General features: G+C 46.7%; 1 pseudogene; it reads left to right on the plus strand.

Annotated features, from left to right (window-relative positions):
• The first annotated feature begins 16,901 nt into the window (after positions 1–16,901).
• Positions 16,902–17,606, plus strand: LOC132664363 (small ribosomal subunit protein uS19 pseudogene; annotated as a pseudogene).
• Positions 17,607–20,281: the final 2,675 nt, after the last annotated feature.

A 20,281-nucleotide genomic window follows, 5' to 3' on the forward strand; every position in this document is an offset into this window, starting at 1 on the left:
GGCACTTCCTGCTCGTTCATCCAGCTCAGACTTGTCTGCCAGAGCCAAACCTGCAGGGCTGGCTCCCAAGAGAGAAACTTCCTTGAGGCTCTGGCATGGTGGAGTCAGGCAGTCTGCAGGTCTGCTTAGCATCCTTCTCACCGGCTGCACAGTATACGGTGCATGGGCTTAAGGAGAGGGACTCCAACCAGAAGCCTGCCTGGTTTGGTCCCTGGGGTGCCATTAACTCACGAGGGCTGCTCTACGCTGTGGGCGCCAGGACCCCCACTCCCCCCACCCCCTGCCCAGACAGACACACAGAAAGGGGTTATATGGACGGAAGGGGGCTTCAGAGGTCAAACTGGACGAGCGGGCCCTTTGTCTCCTTGTGAAGACCTTCCGGAACATGTAGACCACTACGTGTTTGCTTTAAAATAAACATTACGCAGTATTTACACAACATACCTGATTAGCATTGTTTTCTCATTCCCAAACACAAAACTTTCCACACATAACGAGTTGTTCAGCCGTCAGCTTCCATCAAGTGCCACACATCCTGATTTTCATACTCTTCCCCGGTTCCCTCCGCCACGTATTGACTGTGGAACACTGAACCCGTTATAGGGGCTTCCTGAGCCCTTAGCTTCCTCAACGGCATGATGGGAACACTGTCCTACTGAGGACGTGGCTGCACTGTGTGGAAGAAATGACATGGCATTTCCTGCCTGGCGTTTCCTGCCTGGCGTTCCTGCCTATGTATGAGGCTTCACACATAATATGCATTTAATGGCAGCTGTTTTTGTTGCCGTGACCGACGTAAAACTTATCCAAATAGTGACCCACGTGGCCCAGTTTCAGAATGGTAGTTCTGATGATCAAAACATAACTTCAGAGTAACTCAGAGTTCTTTACTTGCTGGTCTCCAACACCGTGAAGGGGGTCTTCTCACACACCATAGCAGCCCCCTGTCCACGCGTTGCCTTCAATTCCAGGCTCCTTCCCCTGCCGTCCCTCGTACTTCTCCCTGCCTCGACTCGTCATGTGTGGGCAAGTGAGGTGGGGTTGAAAACAGATTTTAGCATCAAAGACTCCAAAGCCTGATTAGAAAAGGCACACTCTGAAGGAGAGGGTGTTTTCGGTCATGGCTTGGGATCTTCTCCACCCTCATCCTCCTCTGTTGGCTATAGATCATCCAAATGACCACATGGCAGTAGTGATATTGGGTGACTGTCCCTCCCTCACCCTTTCTTTAGGTCACCACACTGATCACAAAGCAGGCTTTCAGAGCAAGGAGTCTAAAGGCTGAGAGAATCTACCAACGGGGTAATCTGGCTCCCAAATCCTCAAGTGTTGACAGCTCTCGTTAAAGCCCTGCCTTTTCTAAAATCAGAATGGCCCAGGGCTACCCTGAGCACACTCTACAGGGCAGGGTCAGAGCCCTGCCCCCGGTAAAAGCAGCCTGGCCTCTGGGGTGGACGAGGAGTTCTGCCGGACATTTGGCCCAGGGGTTGATAAGGAAGTAAATCAGTCAAGGTCCTACCCGGAACAGAGGGTGTACTCAACAAATAGTTGTTGAATTCGGGCTGACTGAGCCCCATACATCTGATGAATCACCAAAACTTTTCAATTTTACCCCCTAAATCTCTCATATCTATTGACTGCTTCACATTCTCCTTGCTCTGCCTCCCACTTAGAGCACTGAGGTTTTGCATTTGAATTAATGCAACAGCATCCTAACCGAGCTTCTAAGAATGGTTTAGGTGGTCTTTGATGGTCTAGCTGAGAATTCTCTCTGCAGCCTCACTCCTGGCCACTCCCCATCTTGGATCTGGGGCACACCGCACCTGCCTGGGACACCCTCCCTGCCCAACCCCTACCCATCCCTATGCATCGCTGTCTTCAGGAGTGTCTACACTCTACCAAAACCAGTTTGGAACCCCCCTCTCAGGCTCTTGCCAGTACAATAACAGGCAGACGTTCCATCCAGGTCACTACTACAGACTGTTCGATGGGCTGTTCAATATGCGTTTTCTCATGTGATCTGTAGGACCACACAGGTGTGACCATGCCCCCTTGACAGATGAAGAAACTGAGTATCAAGACATGAAACAACTCGCCTACAGTCAGCCAGCTGAGACAGAGGCAGAGTCTATGTTAATCCAGATCTATGGGACTGAGGCCTACGCTTTTAACTTCTACAAGAAGCTATCCCAACAATACTCAACTCACTCTGTAATTAAACAAGTCAGGGGTCAAATAATTAGTTAATGAGGCTCTGAGGCAATAATGAAGGAGATCAAGAGATTCTCGTGAGCATGAGAGAAATTCAAATTCAAGTGAACGTGTGACTTTTCAAAGGAAGGTGTCTGGGTCCTTTGGGAGCAGTTGCTGTTTGAGCCACACTAGAATAGCCAATTTAAAAAATATATATATTTGTTTTATTTTTTATTTTAGAGAGAGAGAAAAAGAGAGTGCACGAGCAGTGGTGATGGGTGGAGGAGGGGCAGAGGGAGAGAGAGAGAATGCTGAGCAGGCCCCATGCTCAGCGTGGAGCTGGTCTCAGGGCTCAATCCTATGACCCTGGAATCATGACCTGAGCCACATTAAGAGTCAGACATTCAACTGACTGAGCCATCCAGGCACCCCTAGATTAGTCATTTTTACTCACATAAGTATTTAAAAGACACTCTTACAGTCACATTCTGAAGAACTTTTTTACAATGATTACAAATGAAATGGGGGGTGGGGGGGACAGTACCTGGCTGGCTCAGTCAGTACAGCATGGGACTCTTGATCCCAGGATCGTGAGTTCAAGCCCCAAGTTGGGTGTGGAGCCTACTTTAAACAAACAAACAAACAAATAAATAAATAAAATTTTGGGTACAGACACACATTTTTGCTTTGAGGTTAGACACTAGCAATTAGAAAGTTTTAGGAGGGAATGAGTTCTGAAAGGCAGTCCTCCAAAGGCTGAGATGTAGGGAGTGGCCACAGTGGCCACAGAGAAAGAGACCACCTAGAGACTAACAGGAAGAGCCTGGGGGAGGATGACACACGGAGGGGCTCTGGGAGGTGTGTGGGGGACACAAGAATGCCAGCACCCTATCTTTCCAAAGACCCCCGGTGCTCCTGAGCTCAGAGACAAACTAAATTTGATGCAGAAGAAACAAGCTGTCCTGGGACTGGTGGTGGTTAGAGACATGGCGGAGGGAGCTTGAATCTGAACTGCTTTAACCAGCATGGGAAGACGAATAGCATGCACCAAGTGCTGCCTAATGTCTCACCTGGATACTCCTGAGAGGGCTTCAGGATTAAATGTCTGAGTTGACGCCAAGAAGGACATGAGGACATCAACTGATCTGGCTTCCTTCCCTTCCAGAGAATGAGAGTCAACATGACTTAGCCATGGGCTTTGATTGGAAATAAATATGAACAGGAGCAGACAATTAAGACTCTAAGTGTGAAGGGAGTCACATCCGGTTGCTTTGGCTCCTTCCCACCCTGTCTTCACTTTGTCCCACAGCCCTTGCCTGTTGGGCTTCTGGTTTCTGCTCCAAAGGCTGGGATTCAAGATCATGAAAGAATGAATAAGATCATCAATTCAAAACTTAGAGGATGCAGCAAGATTTGCTAAACAAATGATGTGAGAAAGGAATGTTTTTCTTAAACTAGCCATCGTAAATCTTTTCTGAGATAAGGTACGGTACACAATAACAAAATGAAATAAGAATTAATATTGGGGCTCCTGGGTGTCTCAGTCACTTGGGTGTCCAATTTGGGCTCAGGTAATGATCCTGTGGTCCATGGGTTCGAGCCCCATGTCGGGCTCTATGCTGACAATTCAGAGCCTGGAGCCTGCTTTAGATTCTGTGCCTCCCTCTCTCTCTGCCCCTCCCCCACTCATGCTCTGTCCCTCTCTCCCTCAAAAAAAAAAAAAATTAATATTGAAGTTAAGAAGAGAAAGGTAGCTACGGTGCTTATAAAAATTCCTTGATGGGTGCCTGGGTGGCTCAGTTGGTTAAGCGACTGACTCTTGATTTTGGCTTAGGTCATGATCTCACAATCGTGGGATCCAGCCCTGCGTCAGGCTCTGCTCTGAGCATCGTGCCTGCTTGGGATTCTCTCTCTCCCTCCCTCTCTTTCAAAATAAATAAATAAACTTTTAAAATATGTAAGTAAAGACATTCCTTGAATGTAGAAGTACAGAACTAAAACCCACCACGTCATCAGTAGCACCCATCGAGTCCGCTAAACAAAGAAATCATATCAGAAGAGGAAACATTTTTTACAGAAGGTCTGCAGAAATCAGCTTGTGCTTTATGAGGGAGCATCGTAGAATGGGCAGGCTATCTCCCCAAATGGAAAGTATTGCTCCTGTTTATGGAAGAAATACGTTTAAACTTGAATGTCAGAAAACTACATGAATCAATTATGGCTGAGTGAAGCAACTGAAATGCATCCAACTTCCTACCTGCAAAAGGTAATAATGTTTCATCATAATGAATGATAATGGCCTGCAATGGCATGTGAGCACCGCGAGGCTGACACACACGTGCACACATACGCACACACACAAAACAGGATTTGTGCTGCTCAGTGACTTCAACAGCAAGTCCTTCCATGAAAAAAGTAGTGGGACTGCAGATCCATGTGTGTCCAAAGCAAATCCGTGCTGACCCTGTTGGGAGCTTTGGCGAAAAAGGAGCCGTCCGATGGAGGAAGTGGCTAAAGCTGCCTGCAGAAAAACACTAGCCTAACTTCTCTCTGGGAGAGGGAAGGAAAAGCTACACTGTTCAGGTTTCATTAATACATTTATTGAATATATTAAGAAAGTACAGGGCGCCTGGGTGGCTCAGTTGGTTAAACGACTGACTTTTGATTGGGCTCAGGTCATGATCTCATGGTTGATGAAATCAAGCCCTGTGTTGGGCTCTGTGCTGAGTGTGGAGCCTGCTTGGGATTCTCTCCCTCCTTCTCTCCCTGCTCCTCCCCTGCCAACGCACACGCTCACTCTCTCTCTCTCTCTCTCTCTCTCTCAGATATAAATAAACATTAAAAAGAGAGTACAATTCTTATATGGGCAAAATTCAAAAAGACTTTGTAAATTTATACAGAAGCGTTCTAGCAGTCTATCGTGTGTCCTTGAACTTGCCAAGGGCTTTCTGAGAAGACATCATCACTTCCCTGCAATTTTATTATTATTTTACTTTATTTTTACTTGAAGATACTTTTTTTATTTAAATTCCAGTTAGTTAACGTGCAGTGTAATATTAGTTTCAAGTGTATGAGATAGTAATTCAGCACTTCCCTACATCACCCAGTGCTCCTCAGAGCACGTACCCTCCTTAATTCCCATCATCTATCTAACCTATCGGTTACCCACCTCCCCTCTGGTGATCATCAGTTTGTTCTCTATAGTTAAGAGTCTGTTTCTTGGTTTACTTCCCTCCAATTTTCATCTAACTGGGTAGACAAAACAAGTGACGGAAATGCAGACTGTCTCCGGCCACGGATGAGTGAAGAAAGTTTGTGTGGTTTGGTTAACCTGGGGACACAGGGAGTCAGAGAGCAGAAAAGCATATGCTATGGGATTAGCCAGCAAAGGGCAGTCCCGTTAAATAAATTAATTTAAAGAAATCACTTGTTGGGGCACCTGAGTGGCTCGGTCGGTTAAGCATCCGACTTCGGCTCAGGTCATGATCTCGCGGTCCGTGAGTTCGAGCCCCGCGTTGGGCTCTGTGCTGACCGCTCAGAGCCTGGAGCCTGTTTCAGATTCTGTGTCTCCCTCTCTCTCTGCCCCTCCCCTGTTCATGCTCTGTCTCTCTCTGTCTCAAAAATAAATAAACGTTTAAAAAAAAATTTAAAGAAATCACTTGGACTTCAAATGTCCCAGCTCTGTCCACGATGCCCAAACAAATCATCACAAGGATACTTGCTGGGTATCTCCAGGGCTTATGACACTGGGAGACTTACTATATTCAAAGTGCCTCACATGTGGTATCCTCTTTAATCCTGCCACCGCCACCAAAGGGCGTGTCTTAACACCATCCTGTGGTACGGGGGAGGAAACTGAGACACAGAGCAGCTGATCACCTTGCCCTAAGTGACAGAACTAGTAAGTGACCTGAGATATTAACCACTACCCTCTACCAGCCAGAGAGTAAATGCTCGGTAACTGTTGAAGCTTCCTGGCGAGCAGAGAAGCTGTCGAAAGTCTCAGCATAACCTACTACTTCTGCTAAAGTAACACCTGCTTTGAAACACAGTTGGTTTGGAAATCTCAGGGGCATCAATGCATTCATAACACAGCAATTATACAAAGGATTTTCAGTGAACTACTACTACTCAGAATATTTGCCCTTCAAATGTTGAAGGGTCGCCTCTAAACATTCCATTCAGCTTATAATGGTGATTATAACAAGCAGAGTTTTGGCAACATTTAATTCTTTCCCATGCTAGAATATCCGATTCTGCCTAGTTTTGTCAATAGAGGTTAGGTTTAATGCATACCACCTAATTTCTGGATTTAGTGTTTGCCCCTTATGAACCTGTAAGAGGTTCAGCTAACATCTACAGGAGTCAGAAGTCTTACCCAGTGACATTTTGGAACAATCCAAGAAATGCTTACATTTCACTGAGATTTCATTTAAGGTGATCCAGTGGTCCCTCATGGAAACTACCTCCTTTACTAAAATTCAGCCTGATAGAGCATCAGGTTTAAATGACACACAGATGCCAAGATTCCCAGCTCTTCTTGTGGCATTAAGAATGTGTTACATTGTGGAGTGCCTGGGTGGCTCAGTCAGTTGAGCATCCGACTTTGGCTCAGGTCATGATCTTGCGGTTCATGAGTTTGAGCCCCACCTTGGGCTCTGTGCTGCCAGCTCAGAGCCTGGAACCTGCTTCGGATTCTGTGTCTCCCCCCATCTCTCCCTCTCCCATGCTCATGCTCTGTCTCTGTCTCTTAGTAATAAATAAACGTTAAAAAAAATTTTTTTTTAAAAAGAATGTGTTACATTGTTTTCTTACAGCCACTCACCCATATTGTTTAGGCCCCATTATTATAGTCAACATATTACACAAATCACTTGGATTTTTCTTTTTGGTATATTGGAATAAAAGTGTCCATTATGCCATTATGCAAAAACATGTAAGTAATGAGACCTAAAATACATAGCTAATAAACCCGAGAGGGTATTTACCCCAGGTAAACTGTCACGCAGGTATACAAGGGGACATACACAAGCATGGCTCTTCCAGTGCTGTGGTGTTTGGGAGCTAGAAGCAATGTGGGTGGGTACCACTGGGGGTGTGGACGGGGAAAATATGTTGGAAGCATGGACTGAAATACTCGACAGCAGACAGGAACAAAAGACTGGATGGAGTGAAAAATGAACTATCAGAATAAGGCTAGAGCATAATGCATTTACATAACACAAGGACAGGTATATAGAGCAGCAAAACACATTTTCACAAGAATGCATATGAACACCAGTGTACGTTGTACATGCATCAAGTATATGAGGACGGTTGCCTGTGGTGAGGGGGTGAGAAACTCAAGGGAGAATGGAGTAAAAGGGAATAAATACGAGAGAGGGCCTTGCATGGACCGATGAAGACGACGTACTGTGAACTGATGGTTATGACAAACTCAGGTCTGCATCTGAGGTCCAAAGCCCAGAGAAGTACATTTAACCCAAAAAAGGTTTTCATCTTGGGCGCTCAGCCCTGTGGCTCCTGAGTGAGGTGTTTGAGAGCAAGGTTAATGATTGCTGGTGGGTTTCTTAAGCTCCCTGGACGTGCTTGGAGGCTCTTTAGGCCAGAGCCTCTCAACCTTGGCTGGACAGGAAAGATACCTGGGAAAAAGTAAAAAAAATCCCCCTGGTAGGCCCCACCCCCGGAGCTTCTATTATGGGTCTGTGGTGAGGCCCAGGCATCTGTATTTTTCCAGCACTTCCCAAGTAATTCTAGTGTGCATCCAGGATTGAGAACCCGTGTTTTAGGCTTTTTCTTTCTCTTTTCTAGTTGCCAGTGTTGCATTCTTCGGCATTTGAAAAGAGACGGCTGAAATCAGATAATTTTCCTTTTGCCAAACATCAATCTCATGGCTCACAGAGAGCACCAGAGATAGCATAATTCATCGATTCTTTTGATTATACGATGAAAACTTCTGGCTGGCCACTGCATGTGCTTAGGGTGGGTACTGCATAATCCTAGGGGATGTGTCCACAGCACAGGTTATGTATCTGTTGCTCCTTGGAGTTGACCAGTGCACAACCTGCTCTATGGTACATGGCAGCCTGAGTGCCCCCTGTGTGCCACACACTGGGCTAAGTGTCTTGGCTACATTGGTGAACCAGGTGGCAATGTCACTGCCCTGGTGGAACTTCCAACCTCCAGGAAAGGTGGTCACAATGTGATTTCCATGAAGCGTGGCTGTGCAATGGTGGGAGGGGCACTTCCGGAGCTCAGGTCAGGGCCCCTCACCCAGTCTAGGGGTCAGGGAGGGCTTTCAGAGGAATTGAAATTTGGACCAAAATCTGAAACGTAAATACATAGGATGGTCTGCGATGTGGGAGAAGAACCGTCCCATCCACCAAGAGGAACATCCCTGAAAGGGTAGAGAGATTTTTACCATGCTCATAACATAACAAAGGAACTGAAAGAAACTCAGAGTGAGTGAGTGTGATGGTCAGGGATGAGAGATGGGTACTCAGAGGAAGGCAAGTTCTGGTTACAAAGAGGGCTGTGGGCAAGTTAAGAAGTCTGGGCGTTATCACATAAAATATTCAAATATGGGACTTAGATCATTCTGGCAACAAGTAAGAGTTGATGCTGTAGGGAGGCAAGGGTGGGCGCGGAGGACTAGTTATGGGACTATTGTGCAGATCGGAGTGAGAGATGGGGTGGCTTGGACAAGGCCAGGGAAAGAAGAGAAATGGACATGTGCAAATGATGTCCCAGAGGATGTCCCAGAGAGGCAGACATGGAGAGTGCCTGAGGGAAGGGGCTGATGCTAGACAGGGGCGGGGCCATTCACTGAGCTAAAGCACAGAGAGGAGGAGAAGATGGGGTGGCATACACCAGGGAAAGATGCTGATTTTGCTTGGACATGTTGGTTTTGGGCGGCCAGTCTTGCAGGGTCAGTTCCTGGGAAACAGGCTCTGAGACCCAGTTTGATGAACAAGGTATTTCTTAGGGTGTGCTCTTGAATGCAACACAGAAAGGAGGGGAAAGAAACAGGAGTAGGCAGAAGGAGAGATCCAGGTGCAGGGCAGGCCTAATGACTGCCTTGGCTGAGGCAGAGTATATTTTCCAAACATGGCCCCACGAACTGTGTCCCATCCCACATATTCTTTTTTTTTTTTTTTTTTAACGTTTATTTATTTTTGAGACAGAGAGAGACAGAGCATGAACGGGGGAGGGTCACAGAGAGAGGGAGACACAGAATCGGAAACAGGCTCCAGGCTCTGAGCTGTCAGCACAGAGCCCGACGCAGGGCTCGAACCCACGGACCGTGAGATCATGACCTGAGCCGAAGTCGGCTGCTTAACCGACCGAGCCACCCAGGCGCCCCATCCCACATATTCTTACTGTGAGTTCGAAGTTCCTCCAAGGAGAGGTGGGGTCTATAGTCTATATTCTCGAACTTGGGGGGACTTTTAAACTGCTTGACCAGAGTGATGCTGCATGACTCCTAAGGCTAGGTATAAAAGGCAATATGGCTTCTGCCTGGCTTCCTCTCTCACCACATGCATTTTAGGAGCCCTGAGTCAACAAGTAAGAAGTTTGGTTTCCCTGAAATCTCCATGCTGGAAAAAGCATGTAGAGAAATCATGTAATAGGTAGAGAGAGAAGTCTGAGGAGGCCAGCAGTCTAGCTGTCTGCAGTTTGAGCATGCCCAGTCCAGGTGCCAGACCCATGAGTGAGTGAGCGAGCTTTTAAATGCGCCTGGCCCCAACCTCCAAGCTACCCCAGAAAACGCTGGGTGGAGCAGAGACGAATAATCGTTTTGTCCCTTCTTCAACATGGAGACCAGCCCAGACTGCAGATTCATGTGCAAAGTAAGTGTTGCCATTGTCTTAAACCATTACACTTTGGGGTGGTTTGTTACACATCATTAGATAACCGGCCCATCAGCTCACCTCTCGGGGCCCCTTTAGAACTAGGATGGCCATGGGGCACCTGGGGGACTCAGTTGGTTAAGCGTCTGACTCTTGATTTTGGCTCAGGTCATGATCTAATGGTTCCTGAGTTTGAGCCCCCCATTGGGCTCTGCACTGACAGCAACTGAGCCTGCTTGGGATTCTGTCTCCCTCTCTCTCTGCCCCTCCCCTGCTTGCTCTCTCTCTCTCTCTCTCAAAATAAATAAAAATAAACTTAAAAAAAAAAAAAGAAGTAACATGGCCTTTCAGAGCCATTCCAAGTTGGGCCAAGATGGCAGAGGCTTCATATCCCACACTGATGAGTGACTGGATGTGGCTGCCTGAGAAGCAGCGTGACCTTGGACCAGGAGGGTCTCTCCAGCTGAGGCAATGCTGGAAGGGGTGGACAGCTGAAAGCTGGATACAAACAGCAGCCCCTGTAGCTGGGGCAGAAAGTACTTCCCTGAAGGGGGATCTGGGCAGCACATTGCTATGACTACCACAGCCAAGGAGACATCAAGCCGTCTACACCGTCTAGACCTTGGAAGAGCGTGATGTTGGGAAATTGAGCTACAGCACAGGGTTTCATCCTGTGGTTTCAACCTGCACTGAATCATCTGAACGCAGCGTCCTGCCCTGCCAAATCAGCACTCAGGATGATCTGCGGCCTCCTTCGGGTTACCCTCGTGCCCACTAACACTGAGAATCTCTGGATAAAGATGATTTCAAAGCCCCGGGGGAGTAGATGAGGTTCTCCAGGGAGACTACAGAGGATGAAACGAGAACCCTGAAACACCACCATTTGCGACGAAGTTAGAGGAAGAAGGGCTGCCAAGGAGAAGGGGTAGGAGTGGGGACCACAAGTGGTTTCCAGTAGGAGCAGGCACTGGTAGAAAATGCAGATTCAAGTACAAGAAGGGTGAGAACACTGGAGTGTTTATTGGATTTGGCAATAAGGAGGTTCTTGTTGGCTCTAGCCAGGGAGTCAAGGTGGGTGTTCATCACATGGGGTAACTGTGGTGAGATTTACTTCGAGCAGCTTCCTGGCTGGGAATCCTGGGGAAGAGGAAGGGACTAGGGCTAAGAAGGACTAAATGAGGACTGTCTTGAGATGGACCCTCTGCACAAAGCAAAAAGAAAAGGGCTGACAACACAGGCAGCACAAAGTAGGATGGGAAAGAGTAAATGAGTTGAGAAGCTAAAGGTAAGGCCATATAACCCATGAGGGAGATGAAGGGCCAGAGAAAGGAGCTAAACCCAGGAAGATGTTTATTGTCAAATATTCTTCAGGGTCTACACAACCCAGCCAAGGCAACTCAAAGGAGACTCTCATTTAAATAGTCACTTCAGGGGCTCCTGGGTGGCTCAGATGGTTGGGCGTCTAACTCTTGATTTTGGCTCAGGTCATGATCCCAGGTCTTGGGATCGAGCCCCACGTTGGGATCCAAACTGAACATGAAACGTGCTTGGGATTCCTTCTCTTTCTCTCTCCCTCTGCCCCTCTTCACCACTCACGCCTTCTAAAATAAAAAAAGATATATAATAAAATAAATAGTTACTTTAGTAGGCAAGAGAGCAAATGTGTTTGGAATCAACAGACTTTGATTGGGTTCCCAGCACACAAAGCAGTATCTCCTCGGAGAGTCACTTAACTTTTTAAAGCACTCATTTCCTTATCTGTAAAATGGAGATCATAATGCCTACCTTGCTACTTTCCTGCAAGGACTATAGCTCATCCATTCATTCAGAGAGCATTTACTAAGCATTGCCATGGGCCAGACACCCCGCTAGACATGGGCAGTAGAACAGGGAACAGCACAGACCCGCCGGTCCCTTCCTGGAGCTTGTCCTCTAGTGAGAGAGATCAGCATTCAATCGACTCTAACAAACACTGACGTCACTACAGTTGTGGTAAGTGCTACAAGGCAGAAGAAAGACAAAGTCTCTTAGATGCCAAATTGTGCCCGGGACCGAGCAGGTGTGAAGAAGTGGTATCTACAATCATCTTCGCCACTGGGAAGGTATTTAATGGCACCGTGTTCAGAAAAATTCTGAAAAGAGGTATTTTATATTCAGTATCTGCAGCTTCCCTCTCTCTGCTGTTTTCTCCTCCTGGACCACTGTGGTACGTCACATTTTGCTTATCAACATTAGTACTTAATTAGCCCCATTAAACACTTCCCGGAAGAACTGAGCCTCCCGGGAGGGAAGAGGGCACTGTTTCTGAGCCTTCAAAGTCACACGTGACGATGGCAGCCTGTGTCACTCGACATGTAAGCTTACTCTTGAAATTTTTACACACGAAAACAAAGGTTTTTAAAGTGTTCTCTCCTCATGCTTTCATTTGTTAGAAACAGCACAAAGATGCTCTCTTGTGACGGTAATCTGGGTAGCGTATTGGCGCCTCGTGTGGTTTTTTTTAATTTTTGAAGTAATGTTAACATAGAGCTGACTCATCTGGCAGGGAAGTTTGCCAGTGTGAGTCAGGAGTGAGTACGAGAGACATTTTACAACTCATCCGCCAGAAGAGTCGCTGCTAAGAGCCCCCGCTGGGATAGCACGTCGGGACCAAGCATGGGATTTGATACTCGCCACGACTCTGTGACATGCTCACTCTATGTTACAGCTGAGGGAATCGGGACTCAGACTTTACGGAGTTGTCCAAGGCCTCACAACGGGGACTCGACCCAGGCTGCGTGTCTCCCCAAACCCAGTCCCCCACCCCAAGCTGTCTCTGGAAGAGGAGGAAGCCGGAATGGGGCTTGCGATGCTGGGTGGTCCCCTTGAGGAGGTCAGCGGAGGGGACCCCGGCTTCCACCGGCTCGGCACACCCTCTCCTACTTCGGCAACTTCCAATCCTCACACATATGTGATTTGGGGTCAGGGACCGTGTGGCCCTGCTCTGAGGGAATACAAGCAGGGCGGCTAAAGTGAGCCTGGGCCTGGGAAAATGCTGACTGGGCTGGGCCCAGAAAGGAACTTGGGCAGGTTAGTACAGCTGCAGTGGCTTTGCCAGAAGTATGTTGTGCAGGTGAGAGAGAGAGAGAGAGAGAGAGAGAGAGAGAGAGAGAGTGTGTGTAGGAATGTGTGTGTGTGTGTGTGTGTGAGAGAGAGAGAGAGAGAGAGAGAGAGAGAGAGAGAGAAAGAGACTGTGTGTGTGAAGAGTCCAACCGAAGGAGTTCAAAGGTGAACGTGCTGTTTAGCTTCCCTGGGTTACCCCGAGGCATACCCACTCCTGATTGACTGCGACACCACATTTTTAATTTTCTTTAAGGGCGAATCTGAAGGAACAGAATCCCAGTGTTACCTGAGCCACTAATCCCTGGGAGTGAAATTCCTACACACCAGCAGGTATTATTTAGAGCCTTTCTCAATTAGCAATCATAACACCTGAAGCTTTGAACCGTTGTTGTATGTTTATCTTTCTCTCCAAGTTCACTCTGTTGGCTCTCAGAGCCAGCCAAGTTCAAATAACCTTCTGTCTGGCAGCCACGGAGACAACACCCCCAGCCCCCACCCCAAAGCAGTGATAACCAGACAGAGGCTGGAGCCGATTTCCGTGATCTCTGTGTGTGTTCTGCCGCCTTTTTAGTTCATTGTGCTTTGAGATGTGCCTACTGCCAACAAGGATTTGTGGTAGCTTACAACGGTGAAACCACGCACCCAACAAAAACGCCCCGGAAACACAAAAACACTCAGATCAAAACTCAAGCCATGGGAAAAGAAAGATGTTCCAGGGTGTGTGTTCTGATGCTTCGTTTTCGCTTATGGTAAAAGAGACCCCATTGGAAGTGCAACACCAGGTAATGGTTAAGATTGAGTCGTTAGGAGTTACCCCGTCTGGATTTTTTTTTTTTTAATTTTTAATTTATTTTTGACAGAGAGAGAGAGACAGAACATGAGCGGGGGAGGGGCAGAGAGAGAGAGGGAGTCACAGAATCCGAAACAGGCTCCAGGCTCCGAGCTGTCAGCACAGAGCCCGACGCGGGGCTCGAACTCACGAACTGTGAGATTATGACCTGAGCTGAAGTCGGATGCTCAGCCGACTGAGCCACCCAGGCGCCCCACCCCGTCTGGATTTTAATTATTGTGCTGTTTGCTTGAATTCTCTAAGACTTGCTTTCCCCGTCACTAAAAATGGGGACAACAATGCTACCTATCTCACGGGATTGAGAACCAAGTAAGATAACGTATAGAAAGCGCTTAACACAGAGCCTGGCCCACGGTAAGCAATCATTTGAGTTGTGCTGCCATTTTTACTGCCATTGTGGAATTTTAATTACCCCCACCTCGCCTCTCTTTCTGGCTGCGTGCACGGATCTAGGTGGGATTTCTCCTTCTTTGGCCCCATGTGAAGACAGGTGTAGTGAATGTATTACTGGAGTCCTGTCATCCAATAGCCCAAAAGTGGATGCTATGGACTGCTCCTGTGCACGACAGCAAGATTAGTCAGGCTCACAGTCCCTTGGGATTTCTTTAATTATTTATTTTATTTTATTTTATTTGCGCTTTGGCCTTGGTTGCAAGCTCTATTGGACACACACGTGGGATCTGCCATCGTCAGCTGTAGGGCTAAGCTGAGTCGAGGTGATGCCATATGCTCAGCAGGTCAGGTTGCATTGACACTATTCCAGGGGTATAGCCCAAGAAGATCCATGGGCCTCTTTCCACGCCAACCTGAGCTCTGTTGCTCTCTGAGAAACACATGCTCGTCAGAGCAACTGATGTCAGAGAACACGGGGAGCCGATTTGATGGACACAGTCTATAGCACAAACACCTCCAGGTGCTCCACCCCAAATACCTAGACACACAGCCATCACGTCCATTACTTTCTAATGATCCCCAGTGGCCAAGTGAGAGATGATCTATCACTCCTCAAACATAATTACTCAGGAGAATCCCACTGTGCCCTCCCACCTCCCAGCTTCGCCCCAGCTTTGCCTCAGTTCCCCAGCTTCCCGAGGCCAGCGTCATCTGGACAGGCAGGCATGTGGGAGTTACCCCAAGAGCTATCAACCGAATTCTGCCCAGTTATCTGTGTTCCATGTGGATGTCTCCCATTCTCTCTCTCCAGCCAACAAGATGGGTTCAAGGGCTGCAGCGGTTCACTTTTTATCTCTGCGTCCCTGTCCCCATCTCTCATCCTCCGGTCTACTTGGTGCCTGGAACTTAGTATGTGCTCTGTAAATGTTAAATCGGAGTAGGAGTATGAAAGCAAGGAAGCAAAGGAATGCAGTATTTTGCAGAGAAAATGTTAAAGGAGAAGTAAACCCTAGAGACCTTTACGTTGAGCCCCGACAGGGAACAGTCAGAGAGACAGAGGCTGTGGCTCCCCCTAAGACGTGATGAGCCTCAGCAGCAGGACCAGCGTCCGGGTGTCCCCCCTCTCGCTGTGCTGCCGCGCTGCCTCTTATTTCCTTCCTCAGTCTTCATCTACCGTTCTTCTCAGAGAGACTCCAGGAGTCTGCAGGGCTCTCTGTCAAATCCACCTCTCCCTGAAGTCACTAGTTCATTAACTACAGTATAACTTAGCCTGGCCTCATTACAAAACCAAATCAATAAATATTGATTGAATGTCTACTATGTCGACAGCCAGGTGAGAATGAGGGAAGGCAGGAAGCAAAGAAGAGAGAAGCTGTGTGCAACTTCTCTGTCTTATTAATGATCAGTCTGACACCCCCGTGCACATTTGAAACACAGTCCTGTGAAGGCAGCAGGCATGCTTGTGGGTTTTCGGCTAGGAAAGATAAGGTGGGGAGGTCTCCGCTGCCTCTAGAGAAAGCCCCTTTCCCCCTCAGGCAAGAGGGAGAGGAGAATGTTGTGTAAATAATGAGACCCAAACTACACCCTGTTCATGTACCAGAATTCCAAGAATGATTAAACCTGACTATAGCTCCAGGATAAACAGAAATTTAACATTGCAATTGCTCGTGCACTTTCTCTCCATGTCTGTCTGTCCCTCTCTGTCACACACGCGTGCACACACACAATGTGAACATCTGCTACCTCCTCACTGGTCCATAAGGGAGGCAGTTTAGTTTGATGGAAAGGTAACACTGGGTGCATTTAAAACACTTGACTGCTGGCCCTGCTCAGGCTCGTTCACTGGGATCCTGGCTTCCTCACTGCTCCAGGCCCCTACTTGTCCATTTTTAAAAAGTATAATGCTAATGTCATTATTTATTTGTTTTACAAGGATAGCTTCATAGACGTAACAATCCTTACAAGCCGAACTGCTGTACGCCCCACACAGCTGAAGTATTCTTTGAAAGTTGACTATAGACTTCAAGTGACTGATGGAACAAGTGTCCTTATAAAGAGGAAGCACCAGAGAGCTCACTGACTGTCTCTCTCTCTTCCCCATTTGAGGACACAGTGAAAAGGCAACAGTCTGCAAGAGGGCTCTCACCAAAGCCAAATGGGCTGGCACTTTGACCTTGGACTTCGCAGCTTCCAGAATGGTGAGAAAAGAAATTTCTGTAGTTCAATCTACCCAGTCTATGGTGTTTTCTTATGGGAGCCACAAAACGAATCTCAATAAATTAAAAAGGAGAGAAACAACACAAAGTATGTTCTCTGATCACGATGGAATGAAATTAGAAATCAATAGCAGGAAAAAATTGGGGAAACTCACAAACATGTGGAAATTAAACACTACACTTCTATATAACCAATGGATCAAAGAAGAAATCAAAAGGGAAATCAAAAAAATGCTTTCAGGTGGGGTGCCTGGCTGGCTCCGTTGGAGGAGCGTGCAACTCTTCATCTCGGAGTCGTGAGTTCCAGCCCCACGACAGGTGCAGAGATTACTTAAATAAGTAAAACTTAAAAAAAATAATTTGAGGTGAATGAAAATGAGCACACAACGTATCAAAATGTACAGAACTCAGCTATCGCGGTGCTTAGAGGGAAATTCATAGCTGTGGCTGCTTATATTAAGGAGAAAGATCTCAAACCAATAACCTGATCTTCCATCCTGAGATACTGCAAAAGGAATAAACTAAACCTAAAATGAGCAGAAGGAGGGAAATGGTGATTAAAATGGGAATTTAGGAAGAGCCGACAAGATGGCACAAGATGGAGCAGGAGAAGCACACCTTCCGCAAGCTCACCTACCCGGGCAGACCTGAACCAGCTGCTGGACACGTCCTACAAGCAGTTGATGCGGTGCCCAAAAGACACGAGGCTCAGCCCAGGTCTGTGGAGGACGCAGCACTCCCTACTGAAGCTCCTGTGCAAGGTCAAGAAAGAGGCTTCCCACATAGGGAAGCTGGAGGTGGTTAAGAAGCACGTTCCATCCTGCCCAAGATGGTGGGCAGCATGGTGGATGTCTACAATGGCAAGATCTTCAACTAGGTAGAAATCAAGTCCCAGACGATTGGCCACTACACGGATGAGTTCTCCATCACCCACAAGCCTGTGAAGCCTGGCCGACCTGTCGTCGGGGCCACCTACTTCTCAGCTTTATCCCTCTCAAGTAGCCTGTTTCACCAATAAATTTTTTCTATCTTCTTAATTTCATTTATTTTGAGAGAGAGACAGAGAGATCAAGAGGGGGAGGGGCAGAGAGAGTGGGAGAGAGAGAATCCCAAGCAGGCTCTGCACTGTCAGCATGGAGCCCGATGTGGGGCTCCAACTCACAAACCATGAAATCATGACCTGAGCCAAAACCAAGAGTCGGACAATTACCTGACTGAGCCACCTAGGCACCCCACAGGCTGTTCCACCAATAAAGGCACAGACTTCTCTAAAATAAAAAATAAAATAAAATAAAAAATAAATAAAAATCATTATTTTTAAACTTTCTTTTATTTTTATTTTTGAGAGACAGAGACAGAGCATGAGCAGGGCAGGAGCAGAGAGAAGGAGACACAGAATTTGAAGCAGGCTCCAGCTCTGAGCTGTCCATGCAGAGTCCGATGCTGGGCTCGAACCCACGAATTGTGAGATTATGACCTGAGCCCAAGCCAGGCGCTTAACCAACTAAGCCACCCGGGCACCCCCAAATAATAATTAATTAATTAACTAATTAAAGTGAAAATTTAAGGAAATAGAGACTAGAAAAACCATAGGAAAGAAATCAATGAAACTAAAAGCTGGTTCTTTGAAAAGAATCAGCAAAATAGACAAACAATTAGCTCGACTGACTAAAAGCCACCTACAAACAGACTTTTGGATTTAAACAGACTTTTTGCTATGGATAGAGCCCTCAGACCCCTACTCATCCTTTACAATGGCCACAGAGACTGACGCTTTAAAAGCTGATGGTTTGGTCAACACAAAGGCAAGACTGGAAACCAAGTGTCCTGTCCACTACCTGGGGCCTCTGACCCACCGCATCAGCTTGTATTTGAGGAGCCTTCCTAGAACAAAATCAAAATTTCAGGACGCTGCTCTGATGGGAATCCCTAAGTTGGTCTCCCTATTGAGCAAACAGCTTATGTCAGCCCCTACTATTCTGTGTAGGGGCATGACTACTCTCAAAGATGTAGACTTTGCCCCCCCTTTTGAAAGTTTATTAATTTTGAGAGAGAGAGAGAGAGAGAGAGAGAGAGAGCGCAGCATGAATAGAGGAAGAGCAGAAAGAGAGAGAGAGAATTCCAAGCAGGCCCAGTGCTATCAGCACAGAGCCCAACAAGGGGCTTGATGTCACAAACCATGATATCGTAACCTGAGCCAACATCAAGAGTCATATGCTTAACCAACTAAGCCACCCAGGCGCCCCTAGACTTTGTCCCTTTTAAGTAATATTTTCTCACAGGGTTCCAGCAACAGACATGCCTTCACAATTCCAGCTAGGCTTGCTCTCCTTCTTGATATGAATTTCATTCAGCTAATGAGAGAGTAGAACCTGAAGGCAGGGAGAGGATTTTAGTTGCAGTCAAATGAGCTTGGGTCAAAGGAAGGAGTCTTGGAGTTATAATAACAACAGTTATTGACTGAGCGCTTGCTATAGCCAAAAAGTATTCAAAGTACTTTATGTGGATTAACTCATTTAATCTCAAAAATTGTAATACAGCTACTCTTATTGACTCCATTTTATAGATAAGGAAACTGAGGCAGAATCTTTAAGGAATCTATCCAATGTCACAAGAGGCTAGGTTCCATTAAGTCCTTTCTTTCCTTCTTTTTTTTTTTTCACCACCCCACATAACCAGCCTTTTGAGGGAGTCAGCTTTAAGATTTGGGGATACCCGGGCGCCTGGATGGCTCAGTCGGTTGAGTGTCCGACTTCGGCTCAGGTCATGATCTCACAGTCCGTGAGTTCGAGCCCCACGTCAGGCTCTGTGCTGACAGCTGAGAGGCTGGAGCCTGCTTCGGATTCTGTGTCTCCCTCTCTCTCTGCCCCTCCCCTGCTCATGCTCTGTCTCTCTCTGTCTCAAAAATAAATAAAAACATTAAAAAAATTAAAAAAAGAAAAGATTTGGTGCTACCAAGTACTGTTTGGAGTCCTATAAACAAACCTCCGTCTTCCATCTGAAAAGACTGGAGTCTAGAGTATCCACTAGTCTTAATGATAGAAGAGTTAATTACATAAGGCACAATCATATAGCTCTAGTTTCAGTAGTTAGAGACCACCAAACCACAAATTCATTTGATAGATCCTTATAAAATAATTCTGGATATTTCTGGGAAAAGAGAGAGCCTTGCCCAAGGGTTCTAAACCCTGGCTGCTCATTAAAATCACCCGAAGAACGTTTAAAAACGTTGAATCAGAATCTCTAGGGTAAAGCTTGGACAACTGCATTTTTTTTAATCACCCAGGGGAATGCAGTGCGTAGTGAAGGTTGAAAAGCACTCGCTTTGCCTGTATTTGATATATTCTTGCCTCTTGGAATGCCAACACTCTAGTTAATAACCCAACTGGTGACAGTGGAACAGGGTTGGGGCATCTTAGAAAAGCAAAGCCAGAATGGCTGCTGGTGTCCTGAATTCTTTCTGTGAATTAAGAACTACTTGGGTGCGTGGGTGGCTCAGTAGGTTAAGCATCTGACTCTTGATCTCAGCTCAGGTCTCCGTCTCAGGGTGGTGGGTTACAGCCCTGTGTGGAGCCTACTTAAAATAATAATAATAATAATAATAATAATAATAATAATAATAATAATAAATAAAAGAACCATTCACATAGCATGTAACTGCTTCCAGGTATTTCATA

The sequence above is a fragment of the Panthera onca genome, chromosome F2 (genome assembly GCF_046562875.1).
Source record: "Panthera onca isolate mPanOnc1 chromosome F2, mPanOnc1 haplotype 2, whole genome shotgun sequence".
NCBI lineage: Eukaryota > Metazoa > Chordata > Mammalia > Carnivora > Felidae > Panthera > Panthera onca.